The sequence below is a fragment of the Balaenoptera physalus genome (genome assembly GCF_965194825.1).
Source record: "Balaenoptera physalus genome assembly, chromosome: 16".
NCBI lineage: Eukaryota > Metazoa > Chordata > Mammalia > Artiodactyla > Balaenopteridae > Balaenoptera > Balaenoptera physalus.
In genome coordinates, this window is record NC_138898.1 from 83,849,278 (window position 1) to 83,874,346 (window position 25,069).

The following is a 25,069-nucleotide window of genomic DNA, read 5'->3' on the forward strand; positions in this document are numbered from 1 at the left end:
AAGGCGGCCAGGTGCGGCCTGGAAGAGAGGGAGCTGGGTTGAGGGGAGATGTGCTTGGCCACCCCTCCAGATGAGGGCACCCGGGACACAAAGCTCCACCTGTCAGGCTCCACGCAAATCCTCCGTCTGCCTGGTTCTCCCAGGCCTGGCCCTGTGCCCGCCACCGGCAGCTGCCACCCTCCCTCCCTTGCTCCCTCCCTCCCTCGGGGGCCTCTGGTCCTCTCCCGGGGACAGCTGCACTGCAGCAGCAGGCGGAAGGGGGTTTATCACAGGCCTCCCAGCTCGGGGTCCGAAGAGCAACCTTCAAATTGCTGGATCCTCCCTGGCAGCCAGTGGCAGAGAGTGGCCCCATAGCACCTGGTGTCCTCAACTTGAGTGACAAGCAAAAGACAGGTGCTTCCAGCTGACTGGTTGACCAGAGGCTCTCTTCAAGGCCCCCTTCCTCTTCTGTGAGCTCCCCTGGCTCAGCTCCACACTGTGGCTATGCCTGGGACCCCTGTTCTCCCTCTGCAGAGCCTTCTGGACAGCCTGCAGCCAACCCAGACAGCAGGACAACAAAGCAAACACCCAGAAGGAAATCCTAAAGAGAAATGCGGAGCAGACTCTTTTTAAATTTTTTATAAAGGCAATACCCGCTCATTGTACAAAATTATGTATACATGTATAGATGCATGAATGTATAAATTTATGTATACACATACATATAGGAATGGATACTATAAATACAAATTTTGGCTGTGCCATGGCACTGGGGGGCAGTCAGTCTCCTTGGAGTACAGTCAGTGACTGCGTCTGTGTTTCCACGAGGAGCCCAGGCCACAGACCACGAGAATAAATAGAGGGTGACGACTGTCAACAAAATGAACACTCAGGTATCTTAGAAACGGCTGCAAGTAGAGAGACGTCAGCTGAGTGGGTTGTGACAGGTGCATGTACGGAAGATGGTCTGGAGCCCTGATGGATTTTATTTGATCTTGAATGTGAACTCCCTGGTGTGAGAGGTTTCTTGAACTTTGTGTCCTTGGTCCCTGGTGCAAAACAGGTGCTGGTAAGAGCTATAGAATAAATTTCATGCATTTTGCATTTCCCAGCATGCTCACAGTCAGACGCCCCAGCCCCAAAGAAGGCAGAAACCTTTACGTAAATAATCACACAGGGGCAGCGAGAGCCCAGCCCAAGCTGTAGTCTCCACTTTCTGATCATTCTCTCCCCCCACCCCAGGTGACGAAATCCTGGGAAAACTGTCCTAGCTGAGACAGGTTGGATGATTGTGCAAAAGCTAATGAGATGGTGTATTTTTGATTATTTAATATTCCACCACCCAGAGGAAACATTTTTATTTACTTCCTTCTTTTCCCTATGCTATCTTTTCATTTTTATTTTTACCAATAAATAAAATCTTTAAAAAAAGAGATGGTTGGGAGATTAGGAACCAAGATGGCGGAGTAGAAGGACATGCTCTCACTCCCTCTTGTGAGAACACCAGAATCAGAACTAGCTGCTGGACTATCACCGACTGGAAGACACTGGAACTCACCAAAAAAGATACCCCACATCCAAAGACAAAGGAGAAGCCATAATGAGACGGTAGGAGGGGCGCAATCACAGTAAAATCAAATCCCGTAACTGCTGGGTGGGTGACTCACAGACTGGAGAACACTTATACCACAGAAGTCCACCCACTGGAGTGAAGGTTCTGAGCCCCACGTCAGGCTTCCCAACCTGGGCGTCTGGCAATGGGAGGAGGAATTCCTAGAGAATCAGACCTTGAAGGCTAGTGGGATTTGATTGCAGGACTTCGACAGGACTGGGGGAAACAGAGACTCCACTCTTGGAGGGCACACACAAAGTAGTGTGAGCATTGGGACCCAGGGGAAGGAGCAGTGACCCCATAGGAGACTGAACCAGACCTACCTGCTAGTGTTGGAGGGTCTCCTGCAGAGGCGGGGGGTGCCTGTGGCTCACCGTGAGGACAAGGACACTGGCAGAAGTTCTGGGAAGTACTCCTTGGCCTGAGCCCTCCCAGAGTCCGCCATTAGCCACACCAAAGAGCCCAGGTAGGCTCCAGTGTTGGGTTGCCTCAGGCCAAAAAACCAACAGGGAGGGAACCCAGCCCCACCCATCAGCACTCAAGCGGATTAAAGTTTTACTGAGCTCTGCCCACCAGAGCAACAGTCAGCTCTACCCACCACCAGTCCCTCCCATCAGGAAACTTGCACAAGCCTCTTAGATAGCCTCATCCACCAGAGGGCAGACAGCAGAAGCAAGAAGAACTACAATCCTGCAGCCTGTGGAACAAAAACCACGTTCACAGAAAGATAGACAAGAGGAAAAGGCAGAGGGCTATGTACGAGATGAAGGAACAAGATAAAACCCCAGAAAAACAACTAAATGAAGTGGAGATAGGCAACCTTCCAGAAAAAGAATTCAGAATAATGATAGTGAAGATGATCCAGGACCTCGGAAAAAGAATGGAGGCAAATATCGAGAAGATGCAAGAAATGATTAACAAAGACCTAGAAGAATTAAAGAACAAACAAACAGAGATGAACAATACAATAACTGAAATGAAAACTACACTAGAAGGAATCAATAGCAGAATAACTGAGGCAGAAGAACGGATAAGTGACCTGGAAGACAGAATGGTGGAATTCACTGCTGCGGAACAGAAAAAAGAAAAAAGAATGAAAAGAAATGAAGACAGCCTAAGAGATCTCTGGGACAACATTAAATGCAACAACATTCGCATTATAGTGGTCCCAGAAGCAGAAGAGAGAGAGAAAGGACCAGAGAAAATATTTGAAGAGATTATAGTCGAAAACTTCCCTAACATGGGAAAGGAAATAGCCACCCAAGTCCAGGAAGCACAGAGAGTCCCATACAGGATAAACCCGAGGAGAAACACGCCGAGACACACAGTAATCAAACTGGCAAAAATCAAAGACAAAGAAAAATTATTGAAAGCAGCAAGGGAAAAATGACAAATAACATACAAGGGAACTCCCATAAGGTTAACAGCTGATTTCTCAGCAGAAACTCTACAAGCCAGAAGGGAGTGGCATGATATACTTAAAGTGATGAAAGGGAAGAACCTACAACCAAGATTACTCTACCTGGCAAGGATCTCATTCAGATTCGATGGAGAAATCAAAAGCTTTACAGACAAGCAAAAGCTAAGAGAATTCAGCACCACCAAACTAGCTCTACAACAAGTTCTAAAGGAACTTCTCTAAGTGGGAAACACAAGAGGAGAAAAGGACCTACAAAAACAAACCCAAAACAATTAAGAAAATGGTCATAGGAACATACATATCGATAATTACCTTAAGCGTGAATGGATTAAATGCTCCAACCAAAAGACACAGGCTTGATGAATGGATACAAAAACAAGACCCATATATATGCTGTCTACAATAGACCCACTTCAGATCTAGGGACACATACAGACTGAAAGTGAGGGGATGGAAAAAGATACTCTATGCAAATGGAAATCAAAAGAAAGCTGGAGTAGCAATACTCATATCAGATAAAATAGACTTTAAAATAAAGGATGTTAGAAGACACAAGGAAGGACACTACATAATGATCAAGGGATCAATCCAAGAAGAAGATACAACAATTATAAATATATATGCACCCAACATAGGAGCACCTCAATACATAAGGCAACTGCTAACAGCTATAAAAGAGGAAATCAACAGTAACACAATAATAGTGGGGGACTTTAACACCTCACTTACACCAATGGACAGATCATCCAAAATGAAAATAAATAAGGAAACAGAAGCTTTAAATGACACAATAGACTAGATAGATTTAATTGATATTTATAAGACATTCCATCCGGAAACAATAGATTACACTTTCTTCTCAAGTGTGCATGGAACATTCTCCAGGATATATCACATCTTGGGTCACCGATCAAGCCACAGTAAATTTAAGAAAACTGAAATCATATCAAGCATCTTTTCTGACCACAACGCTGTGAGATTAGAAATGAATTACAGGGAAAAAAACGTAAAAAACACAAACACATGGAGGCTAAACAATATGTTACTAAATAACCAAGAGATCACTGAAGAAATCAAAGAGGAAATCAAAAAATACCTAGAGACAAATGACAATGAAAACACGACAATCCAAAACCTATGGGATGCAGCAAAAGCAGTTCTAAGAGGGAAGTTTATAGCTATACAAGCCTACTTCAAGAAACAAGAAAAATCTCAAATAAACAATCTAACCTTACACCTAAAAGAACTAGAGAAAGAAGAACAAACAAAACACAAAGTTAGCAGAAGGAAAGAAACCATAAAGATCAGAGCAGAAATAAATGAAATAGAAACAAAGAAAACAATAGCAAAGATCAATAAAACTAAAAGCTGGTCCTTTGAGAAGATAAACAAAATTGATAAACCATTAGCCAGACTCATCAAGAAAAAGAGGGAGAGGACTCAAATCAATAAACTTAGAAACGAAAAAGGAGAAGTTACAACAGACACCACAGAAATACAAATCATCCTAAGAGACTACTACAAGCAACTCTATGCCAATAAAATGGATAACCTGGAAGAAATGGACAAATTTTTAGAAAGATATAACCTTCCAAGACTAAACCAGGAAGAAATAGAAAATATGAACAGGCCAATCACAAGTAACGAAATTGAAACTGTGGTTAAAAATCTTGCAACAAACAAAAGTCCAGGACCAGATGGCTTCACAGGTGAATTCTATCAAACGTTTAGAGAAGAGCTAACACCCATCCTTCTCAAACTGTTCCAAAAAATTGCGGAGGAAGGAACACTCCCAAACTCATTCTATGAGGCCACCATCACCCTGATACCAAACCAGACAAAGATACTACAAAAAAAGAAAATTACAGACCAATATCACCAATGAATATAGATGCAAAAATCCTCAACAAAATACTAGCAAACAGAATCCAACAACACATTAAAAGGATCATACACCATGATCAAGTGGGATTTATCCCAGGGATGCAAGGATTCTTCAATATACGTAAATCAATCAATGTGATAAACCATATTAACAAATGGAAGAATAAAAACCATATGATCATCTCAATAGATGCAGAAAAAGCTTTTGACAAAATTCAACACCCATTTATGATAAAAACTCTCCAGAAAGTGGGCATAGAGGGAACCTACCTCAACATAATAAAGGCCATATACGACAAACCCACAGCAAACATCATTCTCAATGGTGAAAAAGTGAAAGCATTTCCTCTAAGATCAGGAACAAGACAAGGATATCCACTCTTGCCACTATTATTCAACATAGTTTTGGAAGTCCTAGCTACGGCAATCAGAGAAGAAAAAGAAATAAAAGGATTACAAATTGGAAAAGAAGAAGTAAAACTGTCACTGTTTGCAGATGACATGATACTATACATAGAGAATCCTAAAGATGCCACCAGAAAACTACTAGAGCTAATCAATGAATTTGGTAAAGTTGCAGGATACAAAATTAATGCACAGAAATCTCTTGCATTCCTATACACTAATGATGAAAAATCTGAAAGAGAAATTAAGGAAACACTCCCATTTACCACTGCAACAAAAAGAATAAAATACCTAGGAATAAACCTACCTAGGGAGACAAAAGACCTGTATGCAGAAAACTATAAGACACTGATGAAAGAAATTAAAGATGATACCAACAGATGGAGAGATATACCATGTTCTTGGATTGGAAGAATCAATATTGTGAAAATGACTATACTACCCAAAGCAATCTACAGATTCAATGCAATCCCTATCAAATTACCAATGGCATTTCTTACAGAACTAGAACAAAAAGTCTTAAAATTTGTATGGAGACACAAAAGACCCCGAATAGCCAAAGCAGTCTTGAGGGAAAAAAACGGAGCTGGAGGAATCAGACTCCCTGACTTCAGACTATACTACAAAGCTACAGTAATCAAGACAATATGGTACTGGCACAAAAACAGAAACATAGATCAATGGAACAAGATAGAAAGCCCAGAGATAAACCCATGCACCTGTGGCCAACTAATCTATGACAGAGGAGGCAAGGGTATACAATGGAGAAAAGACAGTGTCTTCAATAAGTGGTGCTGGGAAAACTGGACAGCTACATGTAAAAGAATGAAATTAGAACACTCCCTAACACCATATACAAAAATAAACTCAAAATGGATTAGAGACCTAAATGTAAGACCAGACACTATTAAACTTAGAGGAAAACATAGGAAGAACACTCTTTGACATAAATTACAGCCAAGATCTTTTTTGATCCACCTCTTAGAGTAATGGAAATAAAAACAAAAATAAACAAATGGGACCTAATGAAACTTCAAAGCTTTTGCACAGCAAAGGAAACCATAAACAAGATAAAAAGACAACCCTCAGAATGGGAGAAAATATTTGCAAACGAATCAACGGACAAAGGATTAATCTCCAAAATATATAAACAGCTCAATATTAAAAAAACAAACACCCCAATCCAAAAATGGGCAGAAGACCTAAATAGACATTTCTCCAAAGAAGACATACAGATGGCCAAGAAACACATGAAAAGCTGCTCAACATCACTAATTATTAGAGAAATGCAAATCATAACTACAATGAGGTATCACCTCACACCAGTTAGAACGGGCATCATCAGAAAATCTATAAACAACAAATGCTGGAGAGGATGTGGAGAAAAGGGAACCCTCTTGCACTGTTGGTAGGAATGTAAATTGATACAGCCACTATGGAGAACAGTATGGAGGTTCCTTAAAAACCTAAAAATAGAATTACCATATGATCCAGCAATCCCACTACTGGGCATATACCCAGAGAAAACCACAATTCAAAAAGACACATGCACCCCAATGTTCACTGCAGCACTATTTACAGTAGCCAGGTCATGGAAGCAACCTAAATGCCCATAGACAGACGAATGGATAAAGAAGGTGTGGTACATATATACAATGGAATATTACTCAGCCATAAAAAGGAACACAATTGGGTCATTTGTAGAGACATGGATGGATCTAGAGACTGTCACACAGAGTGAAGTAAGTCAGAAAGAGAAAAACAAATATCATATATTAACGCATATATGTGGAACCTAGAAAAATGGTACAGATGAACTGGTTTTCAGGGCAGAAATTGAGTCACAGATGTAGAGAACAAACGTATGGACACCAAGGGGGGAAAGTCGGGGGGGGGTGGGTGGGGGTGGTGGTGTGATGAATTGGGCGATTGGGATTGACATGTATACACTGATGTGCATAAAATTGGTGACTAATAAGGACCTGCTGTATAAAAAAATAATTAAAATTAAATTTTGAAAAAAAAGAGATGGTTGGACCATATTCCAGATAAACTTTTAAATGTCATTTTTGCCTTGAAGTTTAAGAATTTCATATTATTAAAAATAATATAAATACAATTTTACAAGATTGCATAATATCTCATCCTATGGATGTTTTGGTTCATTCAGCAACTACTTATTTTATGCCTACTATGTGGTAGGCATTTTCAAGCACTGGGTGTATCAGAAATTACTCATCCACCATCTGTTGAATGTTTAGGTTGTTTGCAATTTTTCATTCTTAAACTAACACTATGATAAACATCTTTGTATGTAAGAGGGTTTTTATATTTCAAGTTATTTTCTAAGGGTAGATTCTTAGAAGTTGAATTACTGGGTCAAAGAGTAACAATATTGTTAAGATTCTCAATACATTGTGCCAAATTGCTTTCCAAAAAGGGTACCAGGGACTTCCCTGGTGTCCAGTGGTCAAAACTCCATGCTCCCAATGCAGGGGGCTGGGGGCCCAGGTTCGATCCCTGGTCAGGGAACTAGATTCCACATGCCGCAACTGAGAGCCCGCATGCCTCAACGAAGACCCGCTGCAGCCAAATAAATAAATAAATATTTAAAAAACAATAAGGCATACCAATTTGTACTTTCTTTATCAGAAGAGTATCTATTTTGTATATCCTGACATTATTCAATTTTGTCACTAGGAAAAAAAGTACAAATATCTTATTAGATTAATTTGTATCTCTTACTAATTTTTCCTGTGTTTTAAAATTGTTTTTCTTCCTTTGTGAGTCATCTATTCATGTCCAGTTATCTATTGGAGTCTGTGTCTTTCTTAGAGGTCTGTATAAGTTTTTTATATACTAAGATAGTTACTCTATCATTTTTAAACATTATCTTTAAAAAATAATATCTATGATTTTATTCTTTTACTAATTTTAATTTTTTTAATAAAGATCATCAAAATCACCCATGAATATAGTTTTAAAATCAGATGGTAACACTATCAAGAAAGTGAAAAGACAACCAACAGAATGGGAGACAATATTTGCAAATCATATATCTGATCAGAGTCTAGTATCCAGAATATATAAAGCACACTTACAACTCAGCAACAAGAAAAACAATCCAGTTTAAAAATAGGTAAAGGACACGAATGAACATTTATCTAAAGAAAATATACAAGTAGCTAAAAAGCACCTGAAAAGATACTCAACATCATTAGTCATTAAGGAAATGCAAATCAGAATCACAAGATACTACTTCACACCCACTAGGGTGGCTATTAAAAAAAACAAAAACAAAACAGAAAATAACAGATGTTGGCAAGGATGTAGAGAAACTGGAACCCTCATACACTGCTGGTGGGAAATGTAAAATGGTGTAACTTCAGTGGAAGAGTTTGTGAATTCCTCAGAAAGTTAAATATAGAATTACCACATGACCCAGCAATTCCACTCCTAGGTTTATACCCTAAGAATTGAAAACAGGTATTCAAACAAATACTTGAACAATGAATGTTCATAGCCTCACCATTCACAACAGCCCCAAGTGGAAATAACCCCAATGTCCTTCAGTTACTGAATGGATAAACAAACAAAGCTGGTATTATTCACACAAGAAAATATTATTCAGCCATAAAAAGGCATGAAATACTGAGACATGTTACAACACGGGTGAACCTCAAAAACATCATGCTAAATGAAAGATGCCGACACAAAAGGTCACATACTGCGTGATTCCACTGAAATCAAACTTCCAGAATAGGTAAATCAGTAGAGACAGAAGGCAGATTAGTGGTTGCCAGGAGCTGGAGGGTGGGGGGAAAGAGACAGGGGGTGGGGAGGGGCTGCTTGATGGGTATGTGGTTTCCTTTGCAGGGGGGCATGAAAATGTCTTAAAACTAGACAGGGGTAGAGGTTGCACAACACTGTGAATGTACTAAATGCTACTGAAGTGTATACTTTCAAATGGTTAATGGTTCATTTTATGTTATGTGAAATTTTACACCACCACCACCAAAATCAAGTGGTAAGGACAGCTTGTAATCATCAACAAGCCATCATCTGTTCCATCCTCCCAATTCTACTTCCCAAAGGCAGTCATGCTTTTGATCTCTTTTCCCTTCTCATAATGAATTCGAGATGTCCAATTAATATACTTAGGCTGCCATTTCTTCATTTACTAATTTTAAATGTTACCTAATGACTTCCTATTATGACAGATAAGATATAATTCCCTTAGCCCTCCCACCACCTCTCCTTCCTCATCTTCTCATCATAGTTATACAAATATATTAGTGAAATAATCAGTGTTTAAATGATGACTACAGAGAAATGTCACTCAGGGCTTCCCTGGTGGTGCAGTGGTTAAGAATCCGCCTGCCAATGCAGGGGACACAGGTTCGAGCCCTGGTCAGGGAAGATCCCACATGCCGCGGAGCAACTAAGCCCCTGAGCCACAACTACTGAGCCTGCGCTCTAGAGCCCGCGAGCCACAACTATTGAAGCCCGTGCACCTAGAGCCCGTGCTCCGCAACAAGAGAAGCCACCGCAATGAGAAGCTCGGGCACCGCAATGAAGAGTAGCCCCCGCTCTCTGCAACTAGAGAAAGCCCACGCCCAGCAATGAAGACTCAACGCAGCCAAAAATAAATAAATAAAATAAATTTAAAAAAAGAAATGTCACTCAGCACAGATTCAAGTGGAAAGGGATGATTACATTTCCATTCTTGCTCAATTTTTTACTTTTCTGGGAGTTAACAATTCCTCTGTTCTTTTAGTTGCATAATTTCCTACATACACGTTCTGAAAGTTTCCCAACTGCTCTGCTGTGTCGGATATTGTGTGGGGTGTCTCATCTCCAGGAGGCAACCCTCAGCATCCTTTGCCACTTGCCTGTGCTGGATCCACTTTTCCTGAATCTCACGTTCCCCCTTCCTCTTGTCTTGCTGAAGTCCACCCTCCAGTAAAAGGATTCCCAGAGATACATTTTTTGCATCCTAGATTATCTGGAAATATCTTTGTTCTGCTTTCACACTTTATTATTAGTCACTTGGCTGGGTATGAAATTGACAGAAAATCCTCTTCCCCCACAACCCCGGGGGGCATGCAACACCTAGCCTCCAGAGTCACTCTTGAAAAAATTTGGTCCCATCCAACTCTCATTCCTTGGCCTGATGCCTGTTTTTCCTCTCTGGAAGCTTGTAGAACCTCGTTACACCTGGTGTTCTAAAATTTCACTATGTTATGCCTTGGCGTGTCTTTTATTATGCTGGCAACTGGTGGTCTGCAATTATGTTCCTTGTACAAATTCTCTGATTTCCTCACCTCTGTTGCCTCTGTGTCTCTTTCCAGAACTCTTAAGTGTGTTTATATTGAACATTCTGGATTGATTCTCCATGACTCTCATCTGTTCTCTGTACTTCTCAACTCCTTGTCCTTTTTTGCTACTTTGTGAAAGATTTCTTCAGCTTTAGCTCCTCTATCTTCTACTGAAATTTTGAGTTCACTGCCCTCTTGAACTCTATGAGAATACTACTTGGAAGTTCCTGAAGTTTTCTTCTGAACTGGCATTGTCTTTGTTTTTTATAGATTGCTCTTTCCTGATTGTTAAGTTCTTTTGTTCATGCAGGGGCTTGCCTTTCCTTATCCGACAGCTAATCCTTTTTTAAAATAATTAATTAATTAATTAATTAAATTATTTTTGGCTGCGTTGGGTCTTCATTGCTGTGCGTGGGCTTTCTCTAGCTGTGGTGAGCGGGGGCTACTCTTTGTTGTGGTGCACGGGCTTCTCATTGCGGTGGCTTCTCTTGTTGAGGAGCATGGGCTCTAGGCGTGAGGGCTTCAGTTGTGGCATGCGGGCTCAGTAGTTGTGGCTCATGGGCTCTAGAGAGCAGGCTCAGTAGTTGTGGTGCACGGGCTTAGTTGCTCCGCGGCATGTGGGATCTTCCCGGACCAGGGCTCGAACCCGTGTCCACTGCATTGGCAGGCAGATTCTTAACCACTGCACCACCAGGGAAGTCCCCGATGGCTAATCCTTGATTAGCTGTTTCTATCAGCTGTGTGGCTCTAAAAAGTTAATTGGAAGTTCCATGTGGAAGTTCCGGGGGGTGTAATGTACCAACTGGCAAATTTCGTTTTAGGGAGGGTGCACAGGGAGCCAGCCCCCCTCCGGGCCTCCCAGAGATCAGGCTGGGGAGAGTACTGCTCTGAGGACTTGAATTTCTCCAGAGAAGCACCTTCTGATCACCTGCCTGGGAGGTGGATGTACTTGGCTCATCTGGATGGAGTGAAGGTTCCAGGCTAATCCCTTGTTTTCAATACCCTCTGCCACATGGAGTTTCTTTTCTTTTTTTCTCTTTTTTTGGGTGTGTGTGTGTGTGTGTGTGGCTGCGCTGCGGGCCAGCAGGATCTTAGTTCCTCGACCAGGAATCGAACCCGTGCCCCCTGCAGTGGAAGTGCAGAGTCCTAACTACTGGACCGCCAGGGAATTCCCAACAAGGAGTTTCTGAGTGAGGATCTCCCCTGGGTCAGTTTCTCCCACCTGGTCCACAGCTGCAGTATAAATGCCTGCCTGCTTGAATACAGCGGGGGCGGCAGGGGGGGTGGTCAGTTCTTACAGACGGACATCCTCTCCACCTGACTTCAGTCCCGCCTCCCTCCTGACCCCCATCCCCACCATGATGTCTCCAAGCTCAAGTGCCTCTGCACCCAGCAGAACACATCTGCCCTCCTCCTGTCATCATCTCTTCCATCCTCTCCAAACTGTGTTAAGTATCTCATTTAATAATGATCCCTTTCTCATTCTTTGTCTTGGTGGGTCTTCATCATTCTTATTTTCACTATTATTGTAGCAAATCTTGGGAGATGAAGGTGTGCAGCCAATCCGCTACTTTAGCTGAAGTCCTGTGTTGCGCTTTGACATACGAAGCCAGTGATGGGTTAAATGACGTCCCCCCAAAAAGATATGTTGAAGTCCTAAACCCTAGTACTGCAGAATGTGACCTTATTTGGAAATAGGGTTGTTGCATGTGTAATTAGTTGAGATAAGATCACACTGGTTAAGGATGGGCCCTTAACCCAATATGACTGGTGTCCTTATAAGAAGAGAGAGACACAGAGACCCACAGGGAGAACTCTACAGGAACACGGAGACAGAGGCTGGAGTGACGCGCCTACAAGCCACAGGCTACCAAGGAGTGCCAGCAAACACCAGAAACTAAGAGGCAAGGAAGGATTTCTTCCTGGAGGTTTCAGAGGGAGCATGGTCCTGCCAACAGCTTGATTTTGGACTTCTAGCCTCCAGAACAGTGAAACAATAAATATCTGTTGTTTTAAGCCACCTAGTGTATGGCACTTTACTACAGCCAACCTAGAAAACTAATACAGAACCCTTAACTTTTTGTGATCGCATAAATCAGCGTTGTTTTCACTGTGTTTTTCTTGTTTTTATTGTTTTTGGCTGTGTTGGGTCTTCGTTGCTTCACGCAGGCTTTCTCTAGTTGTGGCGACCGGGGGTTACTCTTCACTGTGGTGAGCAGGCTTCTCATTGCGGTGGCTTCTCGTTGCGGAGCATGGGCTCTAGGTACGCAGGCTTCAGTAGTTGTGGCACGTGGGCTCAGTAGTTGTGGCACACGGGCTTAGTTGTGGCTCATGGGCTCTAGAGCACAGGCTCAGTAGTTGTGGCACACGGGCTTAGTTGGTCTGCGGCATATGGGATCTTCCCGGACCAGGGATCGGACCCGTGTCCCTTGCATTGGCAGGTGGATTCTTAATCACTGTGCCACCAGGGAAGTCCTCACTGTGATATTTTTGACTGCTTTAAAACTCAAAGGTCCTCCTCTACCCCGAACTTCCTTCTACCTTCTTTAAGTGTTTTTCTAATGGTTTGATTTTTTTCCCCCTCAAATTTAACTTTTTTATCTGTTTGGAATTTATACAGGCATGCAGCTTGAGGTGAGAATCAAAAACATCCTCTTCTCCCAAACGAGCCCCACCTAATTTATTAAATAATCCTTCCATTCCTATTGACTTGTGAGGTTACCTTTGACATAAAATTAATTTACATGTGTATAAAGTATGTTTCTGGGCTGTTTATACTATTCTACTGATCTACTTATTCTTAAACGAGTAAGTCACTATTTTAATCTTTAAAATGTGTTTTGATATTTAGTAGGGAAAGTTTCTCCTCACTGCAATCTTTTTCAAAGTTTTAACATTTTTCTTTTTTTTTCTAAATTTATTTACTTCATTTATTTATTTTTGGATGTGTTGGGTCTTTGTTGCTGCACGCGGGCTTCTTCTAGTTGTGGTGAGCGGGGGCTACTCTTCATTGTGGTGCGCGGGCTTCTCATTGAGGTGGCTTCTCTTGTTGCGGAGCATGGGCTCTAGGCACGTGGGCTTCAGTAGTTGTGGCTCACAGGCTCAGTAGTTGTGGCTCGCGGGCTCTAGAGCACAGGCTCAGTAGTTGTGGTGCATGGGCTTAGTTGGTCCACGGCATGTGGGACCTTCCCGGACCAGGGATTGAACCCGTGTCCCCTGTGTTGGCAGGTGGATTCTTAACCACTGCGCCACCAGGGAAGCCCTTAAAATTTTTCTTATTTATTCTTCCTGATAAATTTTAGAAAAACTGAAGTTCCAAAATAAATTCTACTGGGGTTTTGGTTACAAATAAGACAAGTATAAATTACACTAGGAAGAGATGACCTCTCTACAAATTCCATAGTTTCCATCTGGAAACAAAGTACGTCTCTCCACTAGCACATCTGCTTTATATCTCTCAGTAAAGTCTTATAATTTTCATCAGGACCCCTCTATCACATATACCCTCCCCCCCCAAAGTCACTCCTTATTCCTTTACCTTACCCTGCATGTATAGTATATTCATCATTATAAGAAGAATAAGAAAAGCAGCTAATATTTAGGGGGCTCACTAGATGCCAGACATTGTTCTAAGCCCTTTTATAAGCATCATCTCACTAAATTCTTGCACCAGTATGAGTTGGTACCTATCATTTCCACTTACATATGAAAACAACTAAGACACAGAGAGATAATTAGTTCAAGGTCATAGAGACAGAACCAGGTTCAAATCTAAGCAATTTTACTCTGGAGCCCATGGTCTTATCTCAAATCAATATTTTTACTATTCAGCTGTGAAATAGAATGAGGAAGCCTTTTATTTGCTGATATATAAAAACTGCCAAGATAGTTGGTTAAGCGAAAAAGTGATTCTGAACTATCATTCATATAAAAAGTGGGGAAGAGGGTAATATTCCAGTATATGTATATTTGCTTATACATAAAAATAAAATATTTGAATGGACACAAAAAGAAATTAGTAAGTGAGCGGTTCTCTCTCTTGGAGTTGAGCAGAAACGAGGCAGTAGGGGGACAGGAGTGGGAGGGAGACTTTTTGCTTTTTTTTTTTTAATCAAGTAAGTGTATTACTTCCTCAAAATTAAGTAAATTTAAAAAATTTTAATTTAAAATAAAATACATAGCAGACACTCAATAAATATATTATAAGTGAAGGATTAACGATTATATAGATTCTTACAAAGATATTTTATGGTCTTGCTGCTTCTCTGAATAGGATCTGTTTTATAGTATAGTTTCAAGCTGCTTGCTAATATATAGGGAAATATATTATTCGTTTTTATAATCTCACTCCTAACACTTTTATTCCTTATAGTGAACTTGCTTATTAATTCTAAGACCCTTTTCCATTGGTTCTTCTGGGTTTTCAGTGAACAGGGCAGGTCCATAAATGTGTTCAGACAGGCCAGGGATGAAAACGAGGAACGGTAAGGATGGTGGTAAAGGAAAGAGTGTGTTTTCCATGTAAAGACACTGAGTTCCATTTTTTAAAAAACACTGTGTGGGCCAAACGAAACAAGCCCACAAAAGAATCCAGCCCTTGGGCTGCCAGTCTGCGGCCTCTGCTTTGCTTGCAGTATTCCCTGTTCACTCATGCTTTCCCCCTCCCTCTTCCCCTCAGCTACACCATCCCCATGCCTCCCCCCCCACCCCCCACCCCCGGCTCGCCCCACCGCATTTTCCAAAGTCTTCCTCCAGACCCACCTGCCCCCAGGCCTCCCCAGCTCCTCCAGTCTGCATGGAGCTTTCTACTCTTGTCCACAGCTGTCAGGTTTAGAAGCACTTTTAGAATCACGGCAAGACTCAGTGTGGCCCCGGGCTCTTTAATAAGCAACTTGAGACAGTTAATCCTGCCTTGCTGGGCTCCTCCCACCCTTGCCAGCATCCTCTGCTTCTGTGGTTAGCGGATCAGATCACAGTGACCGTTCAGCCCACCCATTCTTCCTGGGGTCTAGGAGCAACTTAAACTCAGCAATCAAGTCTGATTCATGCACGACGCCTGGCGCCTGGCATTGCAGGCGCTTGGGAAACCTTGTCTGCTGAGTGACGAAGGCCGTCGGGCAGGTCTTCCTCTTGGCAGGCGTTCCAACTAACCCACGCATCCAAAACGCTGATGGAACTTTGTAGAGCAAGCTAAAGAGGATGACGGCACCCCTGTCCTCCAGGGACCAGGCAGAGCCTCCATGAGGGTGGGATCCGGTTTTTACACCTGTCACGTAGAGCAAGCCCTCAGAAACGTATTTATTGGCTGGCCGACATGATGCTTACCGCCTGTACAGCCACCCAGAGACAAAAAAAAAAACGATGTATGAGGGACACCAATAAGAAGGGGGTGAGAAAAGTCTCACGGGGCTTCATGACCCTGGAGCACCCATGGAGCCCCTCACTGAGACGTGAATACTTCTGCCCCTAAATGAGAATGATTGCCTTCGCCCCGCCCAAGGCTGTGCGAACATTCACATTTTATTCTAGCAAAAACTCTATCTTGTACGGTGGTCCTCACTTGAGAGATGAGAAAATGGAGACTGGGAGAAGTTAAGTGACTCGTCCACGATCACACGGGGAGCGTGCCCTGCAGCCAGAACTGGGACACTGGACTTTGACTCTACCTCCGCCGTTCTTTCCTGGGAGATTCCAGGTAGGAATTCTGAAGAGAGGTGGCAGGGGTTTGACTGATCTGACCTGCAGAGGAGAAGCCCGGGGTTAACTGCTGTCCCACTGCACTGTGGTAGAGACTGAGGTTGTAACTGCAAGTGACACAGATCCTTCTGTTGCTCATGAAGCCCCCATTCTGGCATTGGTGGTGGGAGGGAGACAAATGATGAAACCCGAAAACAAATAAACAAGGTGACTCTACCCAGTGGTAAGTGTCATGAAGAAAATACAGTGAGCTGATGAGACAGTGAGTGGGTACAGCTTTCTGGGGAGTCAGAAGAAGCCCCTTTAAAGAGGCAGCAACTGGATGGAAAGCAAAGAGCAGATGCAAAGTTTCTAAGACAGGAGCAAGAGGCTGACACATGGTAAGCAAGCTGAGGCTGGTGAGGGTGTGGGCAGCTTACAGAGGACCTTACAGTTCAGTTAACGAAGGTGGATTTTATTCTAAGCAATCAGGAAGCCCCTGGAAGGTTTTAAGCAGGACAGTGAAATAATCTGATTTATGTTTTGTTTTGTTTTTTAATTTTAAGCTCTCTGGCTATGCTGCAGAAGATGAATAATAGGGGACTAAGACTCAGATAAAAAGAGCAGACTGAGCTGCCATACATATGACCTCTCCCCCACAATATGTAGACATACTAGAGAAAAACACATTAAAAAAATATCATTAACATGGAAATGAACTTGAAAGCATCTCCAGGTACCAGAAAGCTACCGTGGCAAATGAGATTTGAAGCCACATGCTACGGGATAAACACACCAGATACGTGCTATGAGGCAGGGGTCCCCACCCCCTGGGCCACGGACCGGTATCCCGTGGCCTGTTAGGAACCGGGCCACATAGCAGGAGGTGGGTGGCGGGCGAGCGAGTGAAGCTTCCTCTGCCGCTCCCCATCGCTCCCCATCGCTCCCCATCGCTCGCATTATGCCTGAACCATCCCCCCGCACCGTCCGTGGAAAAATGCTGGTCCCAGGAGTGGGCAGAGCAGCTCTTACACCTCCCTGTGCACTCCACCTCCCCCCGCCCCCCGCGCCATGCCGGGCTTGACAGGGAGGGCACACTCGTCCGAGGTAACTCTCCAGGACAGGAGGTAGTTTTAAATACAGACAAGAAGGAATTAACAAGAAATGACTCCCTGGCCCCAAGCACTAAGCCGGTGATTTCATAATTAAGACACCGACACCACACTGGCACTCTGCTCCCTGTGGACCCACAGAAAAGCTGGTATAACTTCACTCTTCTATCAAGAAAAAAAAAGTTATTTTCTTCTCTGTCTTCTCTCTTCAGACATAACATCATCAACGCAGCTCTTTAAATATCTGTGCCAGGAGGCTATATTTAGTGACTGTTTGGCCCTTAAAATGAGTCTGATTTCCTGTGGCAAAAAGTTCTCAGCAACAAGGAGAGAGGCCTGGAGAATTCTGAAGTACTGACAAACAGCTTTAAAGCTGGAGATGTTCAAACAGTGTAAGAAAGGAGTTGACTGCTTTTTCTGGAGCGATGACTGGCATCCAAGATAGAGGGAGAAAAACCATAATAAAAGGGTGTTCGCTCTGAACACCACCAAAGTCGTTCGAGAGAACAGCCTGACACCAGGCAAGTATTTGGGCCGATAACTGAATGTGGTACATGGTCCTCTTTCAGAGAGGCAGGAGGGAGATCAGTTTACTCATTCATTCACTCACTCACTCACTCATTCACTCATTCATTCAGTGACATTCATATACTCATTCATTCATTCACTCACTCACCCACTCATTTACTAACCACATTTGTGCATTTCCCCACGTGCAAAGCCCTTTGGTTTACAAAGCTCTAAGTCATGGGGCAAACAAGATACACAATCCATGGGACTTAGAAGGGTGTCCCTAGAAAGGGCCCTTGGAGGGACACAAAGTGACTGCTGTGGGGGACCTGGAGGGCGATGGGCACTTCCACGGGGGCCGCTCAGGAAGGCTTCATGGGGAGGAGAAACCAGCACCAGCACTGGCTACTGCTCCGGGCCCTCTCATTCAACCCACTCACTGAGCCCAGATGTCAGTACGTTACCCCATATTCCAGATGAGGAGTTTTCCCAAGGCCCCCCCGCAAGATAAGTAACCAAACTGGAGCTGGAGCTAAGGTTGTTTGACTGCTAAGTGCTTAACTACGTGGGCCAGGCCGTCTGCAGCAGAAGGAGGCCAATAGAAGTACATCTGCCAGACTGCAGACAAAGGTCTTACGCCATTTCTCCCTTGAAGACCTGGGGCACTCAAAGTGGCTCCTCTCTGGAAAAGGCACCAGATCTGCTCCCTCCTCCAATGCAACCTAGACTTTCCACACTTTCCCTCCTCAGACACCACTGTCCTGTCCCTCTGCGCGTGGGGTCTCCGGGGTCTCCACGATGACCCAAGGGAGTAGAGGAATGCACACTTACTTAGTCCTGACTAACGTTTGCCAAGCAACATGCCATTCTTTTTTTTTTCTTTAACATTTTAGTTTGAGATAATTTTAGACTTTCAGAAGAATTGCAAAAATAGTACAAAGTTCCTGTACATCTTTGCCTGGCTTCCCCTTATATTAACTAACATCTTATATAACCTTAGGAAAAATCATCAAAATGAAGAAATTCACTTTGGTACAATATTATTAACTATATTACAAAATTAATTTGGATTTCTCCAGTTTTTCCATGGTACAATATTATTAACTATATTACAAAATTAATTTGGATTTCTCCAGTTTTTCCATTAATATCCTCTTTTTTGTAAATTTTTTAAATTTTATTTTATTTTATTTTATTTATTTATTTATTTATGGCTGTGTTGGGTCTTCGTTTCTGTGCGAGGGCTTTCTCTAGTTGCGGCAAGTGGGGGCCACTCTTCATCGCGGTGCGCAGGCCTCTCACTATCACGGCCTCTCTTGTTTCGGAGCACAGGCTCCAGACGCGCAGGCTCAGTAATTGTGGCTCACGGGCCTAGTTGCTCCACCGCATGTGGGATCTTCCCAGACCAGGGCTCAAACCCGTGTCCCCTGCATTGGCAGGCAGATTCTCAACCACTGCGCCACCAGGGAAGCCCTATCCTCTTTTTTTTTAATTGAAGTATAGTTGATTTACAATGTTGTGTTAGTTTCAGGTGTACAGCAAAGTGATTCAGTTATTTTATATATATATATATATATATATATATATATATATATGCACATATATATTCTTTTTCAGATTATTTTCCATTATAGGTTATTACAGAATATTGAGTATATTGGGACTTCCCTGCAGTGCAGTGAAGTGCAGTGCAGTGGTTAAGAATCCGCCTACCAATGCAGGGGACATGGGTTCAAGCCCTGGTCCAGGAAGATCCCACATGCTGTGGAGCAACTAAGCCCATGCGTCACAACTACTGAGCCTGTGCTCTAGAGCCCGTGAGCCACAACTACTGAAGCCCGCGCGCCTAGAGCCCATGCTCCGCAACAACAGAAGCCACCACAATGAGAAGCCTGCGCACCGCAATGAAGAGTAGCCCCGGCTCGCCACAACTAGAGAAAGCCCGTGCACAGTAACGAAGACCCAACACAGCCAAAAATAAATAAATAAATTTATATATATAAAAAAAGGAATATTGAGCATAGTTCCCTGTGCTATACAGTAGGTCCTTGTTGGTTATCTATTTTATATATAGTAGTGTATATATTAATCCCAAACTCCTATTTTATCCCTCTCTCCCACCCCTCGGTGTCCTCTTTCTATTTCAGGATCCAATCCAGGATCCCAGCTTGTATTAATTGTCACATATCCTTAGTCATTCCTGGTCTTTCATGACCTTGACATGTTTGAAGAGGACTGGTCAGTTATTTTGTAGAACATCCCTCAATTTGGGTTTGTCTGATGTTTTCTCATGATTAAATTGAGGTTATGCACTTTTGGCAAGAAAGCCACATAGGTGATGTGCCCAGGTCAGTCTACATCGTCATTCATTTCAATACACTGCCCTCTCTGACTTTCTCTGTATCCTCAGGGCAAACCCATTCGAGAGGTATTACTACCCCCACTAGATAGATGGGAAAACTGAGGCAAAGAAGTTAAAGCATTTGCCCAAGGTCACAGAGGTGGTAAGTAACAGAGACAGGATTTGAACTCAGTTCTGTCTCTGGATCATGCTATTACACACCAAGCTGCTACTTCAAGTCTTTCTAGTTTAAAATAATTCATCATGACCTTGACTGAATATAGGAAGTTGGACTTGGATGTTAATATAATTATTCCTAGTTCTACAAGTGTGATTCTAAAACCAATGAATAATAAGGATAACAGCTAACATTTACTTATTGAGCACCTACTATTTGCCTGGCATAGTGCTTCATCTTTTCTATCTGAGGTATCATATTCAGACCCTTCCAACAACACGATGGAGTGGGCACTCCAGGGCACAATCCCTTATCCCAAACTCTTGCGGGCCAGGTGTGTTTGGGAATTTGGGGGTCTAGGTAACACCTTCTAATTAAACACAGTAACGTCTTTGCAGTGTATCATATGACCATCCATTCTAAGATGGGCAAATAACAGACTATAAATAGGCCCAGACAAGAACAGGTCAGGTACCAAACTTTGAAAAGAACTTTAGGTTTCCAGAGCCTCTGGGATTTTGTGGGGATAACAGACTGCAGGCCTATACTATTATGTAAAGTAACTTGCAAATGAGGAAACAGAGCTTTAGGGGGTCTCACAGCCAGTCATTACCCAGGCCTGCCCCCTCACTCTGAGGCCTAATTCCCCTGACATTTAAGACTCTCTCCTATCACTTGGTTTTTATTCCCCGTTTTCCATGACAAAACACATTCTAAATATACTCAACTGGCACTCAAAATAAATGAAAATAAATTTTCAAAACTCCTAGGCTCAGCTGTTCCTGGAGGAGGGGTCTGGGAGAGATGCAGGTTGTTCTCAACGACATAAGGACACGCTTAATCGCTCAGACTTCCCTTCATAAGTCCCAGCTACATCATCTATGACTCGATCCAAACTCCTCATGGACCTGGAAACACGTGTAGCCTATTTTGCCTCTTGGGTTGGATGTGCTTTAGTCCCCACTGTTTTCACAGGGAGGTATCCTTTCATTTGCCCTATAATTACCGTCCAGTTTGGAGGTTTGCGAAGAAAGTTCCGGACTGCAGCCATTATCCCCAGTCTAGGTCATCTTCATGATTCCTGACTCCTTACCAAGCCCCTGCCCATCCGCATTCTCACTTGACCCTAGGATGATGAAACTGACAATACGTACTGTATTAAGTAGGTGGTGATTTACACACTGGAGGGACGGTCCTAGATAAATCAGTGATGAACCCAAACAAACAAAGACAATTCATTACTCCAGGAATAACAAAAATGCATGCAGGAATGTATATCAAAATATAGGAGGGGGAGCTTCCCGGGTGGCGCAGTGGTTAAGAATCTGCCTGCCAGTGCACGAGACATGGGTTCGAGCCCTGGTCTGGGAAGATCCCACATGCTGCAGAGCAACTAAGCCCGTGCGCCACAACTACTGAGCCCGCGTGCCACAACTACTGAAGCCCGCATGCCTAGAGCCCGTGCTCTGCAACAAAGAGAAGCCACCTCAATGAAAAGCCCGCGCACCGCAACGAAGAGGAGCCCCCACTCGCCGCAACTAGAGAAAACCTGCGCACAGCAACAAAGACCCAATGTAGCCAAAAATAAAAATAAATTAATTAATAAAAATATGTATATATAGGAGGGGCTTAGCTGTCTCTAGCATGTACAGGGTCATGATAAAGTTGACACTGAATACAGAGTTAAAACTCTGGGGGGATAATGAAGGGAAAGTGATTGTCAGGGGATGGAAGGCACCTACATTAATGAAAGTGAGATCTTTCTCTTATGTAATGGCAGGTTCATACTAATGGCTATAATGAAAGCAGTTTAAGCAGGAAATAGTTGGGGAGGGAGAAAGAACTGGGCCAGGAGACTGCTGGTTTTTGGTAACAAGCCTGTGGAACTGACTCTTACCTCCTGTACGTGTATACCTTTAAGGAAAATAAAATCACACAACTAGTCATGGGTAGAGCCTCGACCCAAACCCCATGCCCTGCCCTGGGGGCCTGTGTTCGTTCCCGTCTGCATCCTTGCTTCAGCCTCTGTCTTTCCAGACTGGGCAGTTCTCACTGCATGCCCTCTGTCACCTTAACTGTCACCTCTGAGCCAGATTTGTGCCTCAATGTCTTTCCTGTGGCCTTAGAACCAGAAATGCAGATTCCTCCAAGCAGGCGGTTCACCCGAGATCCTGTGCAAAGGCAGGCCGATGTGTTCAGGTCACGGTCCAGGAAAACACCTCCTGAGATCTCCGGGTAATCCCTCCTGTGGTTCTGCACACTACCCTCTGAAACGGCACCCCTGAAAACCCGGGGTCTTCCCTGTGTAGGTTCTTGTCTAGATGAACCTCAACCCGGGCCTCATCAGGGAGCAGACAAACCAGACCAAGACCCATCCATTTACTTATCCAACAGCCACGTGCCTACACTCTGTGCCAAATAGTGCACTAACCCCCAAACTCAGATGTTACTAAGTACAAGTAAGAGAATGATTATAAGAGCTGATATTTCCGAGTGCTCACCACGTGGAAGGCAATGCACTGAGCATCTTTTATGTATTATGCCATTTGATCCTTTCAACAACCCTATGAGGTAGGTATTTTTATTACTGTAGATGCTCTTTCAACAAATCTCTACTTCATTGATCCAGATTAACCTATGCCCACCAGCATCTCTGTAAAGCGGGCTGCCTGGGACCCCAGGCAGGTAAACTGTCTGGCTCTAAAGCCCATGCTCATCACGTCTACAGAGTCTTGGGGCACAAGCCAGACCCAGACACAACTGGGTCTGCCTCAAATTTGGGCAGTGACTTGCAGTATGGACTCTATTTTTCTTTTCTAATCTTCATTTCCCTTTAGGAAACTGGATTGAATCAGAGGTCATATCTATATAACAACAGGAACCAGGGAGGTAAGGTCAGAGCATGAAGCAGGCTGGCAGAAGACAACAGGGAGTGGTGGAGACTGTGGAAAATCAGTGTTTATGCCCTGGCCACAGGTTTCAGGTTTATTTGTAAAATTTAAAGAAACACATCTGTAGCTGCTAGCTTGAATCTCGCACATCCTGTCTGGCTCTAACATTCTCTAAATCGAATAGATTTGATAGGTCGGGCCTCAAGTTCACTGCAATGGCATCATGACAGACACTCCATGTGGCCTCTGATTCAGTGTCAAAGAGTTTTTCTGGAAAAGAAATTTATGCTACAAAGTTAGGCCTGATGGGCTACCACTGGGAAGGTGAAAATCAAAAGACACTTCCAAAGTTGTGCAGTGCTCAGCCTGGGCAGATGCATCTGGCAGTTCTAAGCAGAAGACAGAAGATGGTGCCTGGGCAGAAGTGACCAATTGCAAAGGGCTTCTCACTGGGTGTTTTCTGAGTGACTTTGGGAGGCCAGTTCTTTTGGTGGGGGGACAGGCCCATCTGACCAACGCAGAAGAAGTTACCCATAGAAACTAAGTGCAGCCAGGGTTATCCAGGAGGAAAGGTCTCACACAGAGAGAAAAGCCAAACAGAATTCAGTGTCTGAAGCTGAGAACCAAAAGCTGGGGTAACAATGGCCAGGTGTTGTTAGAAGGCAGCCAATTCTGACATGGTTGTTGCTTCAGTAACTGCACTTGCAAGGAATCCCAATTTTCTAAGCCTTTGGGGCAATCTCATCCAACCCCCTCACTTCACAGAACTATAGAGGGTAGGGAACATGGCAGAACAGAGAGAACCACAGCCAGGAGAGGCCAGGCTTCCCAATTCTTAATCCAGAGCTCCAGGACCTCCTGGCTGCTCTGCAGCTAAGCCCAAGGATACGGGAACATTCCAGACCACCAGCGAACCTGAGTAAGTCTCAGGACACAGCAGGCCCACCCTGCGGGAAGCCCTTCATTTATTCCCACCTGTGCTTCCTGCCTTTAAGTCAGTTCCCTCAAGCAAAGACACCATCAGGATCCTATAGTAACAGTGGGATTTCCCACCTGCCTTTTTTTTTTTTAATAGACAGCACAGCACTTGATCAAAAAAAAATTTTTTTAAGGCTAAGTAACTTACATCTATGATCCTCAAACTTGGAATCGCACCAGAGAACTCCATGGCCCCGCAGGAAAGAATGTTTTGAACAGGCTGCTGAATTGTTTTTTCCAGGATAAAGCACCTGTGAATAAGTGCCAAGCGTGGAAACCCAATGTTTTATCTATAGCCACAACAAGCATGGATGAAATAACAAGTGTTCCTCTAGGTTTAAAAGTGTGGCCTGTCTGTGCAGCGAGGCCTGGGCTCCACTGGGCTTCTTGCCCTGGAGCGTGTGTTACCTGTTACCACCCTGTATTAGCTTTTATCACTGCTGTAACAAATTATCACAAACTTAGCAGCTTAAAACAACACCCATTCACCATCTCACAGTTCCATAGGTCAGAAGTCCAACAAGGTCTCACTGGGCTAAAATCAAGGTGTCCGCAGGCTGCAATCCTTGCTGGAAGCTCTGGGGAAAATTTGCTTTGAAGCTCACTCCAGTTGTTGGTAGAATTCAATTCCTTGCTATTCGAGACCCGAGGTCCCCGTGTCCTTGCTGGCTGTCGGCCAGGGGCCACTCTGAGCTTCTGGAGGCTTCCCTTGGGTCCCTGCAGGTCGGCCCCTCCATCTCAGAGCCAGCAATGGCACATTGAATC

The 25,069-nt window shown here is 43.6% G+C and overlaps 1 protein-coding gene and 1 long non-coding RNA gene across 2 annotated transcripts in view; one reads left to right on the top strand and one right to left on the bottom strand.

The window, feature by feature from the left end:
• The window catches only part of HIP1 (huntingtin interacting protein 1), a 169,913-nt gene that overhangs the window by 132,551 nt on the left and 12,293 nt on the right, over positions 1-25,069 (bottom strand). The window lies entirely within an intron of this gene.
• On the top strand, positions 17,233-19,902 carry LOC309646294. The gene is made up of 2 exons (XR_014255259.1): positions 17,233-19,005; positions 19,388-19,902. It is a non-coding gene; the product is annotated as an uncharacterized lncRNA (long non-coding RNA).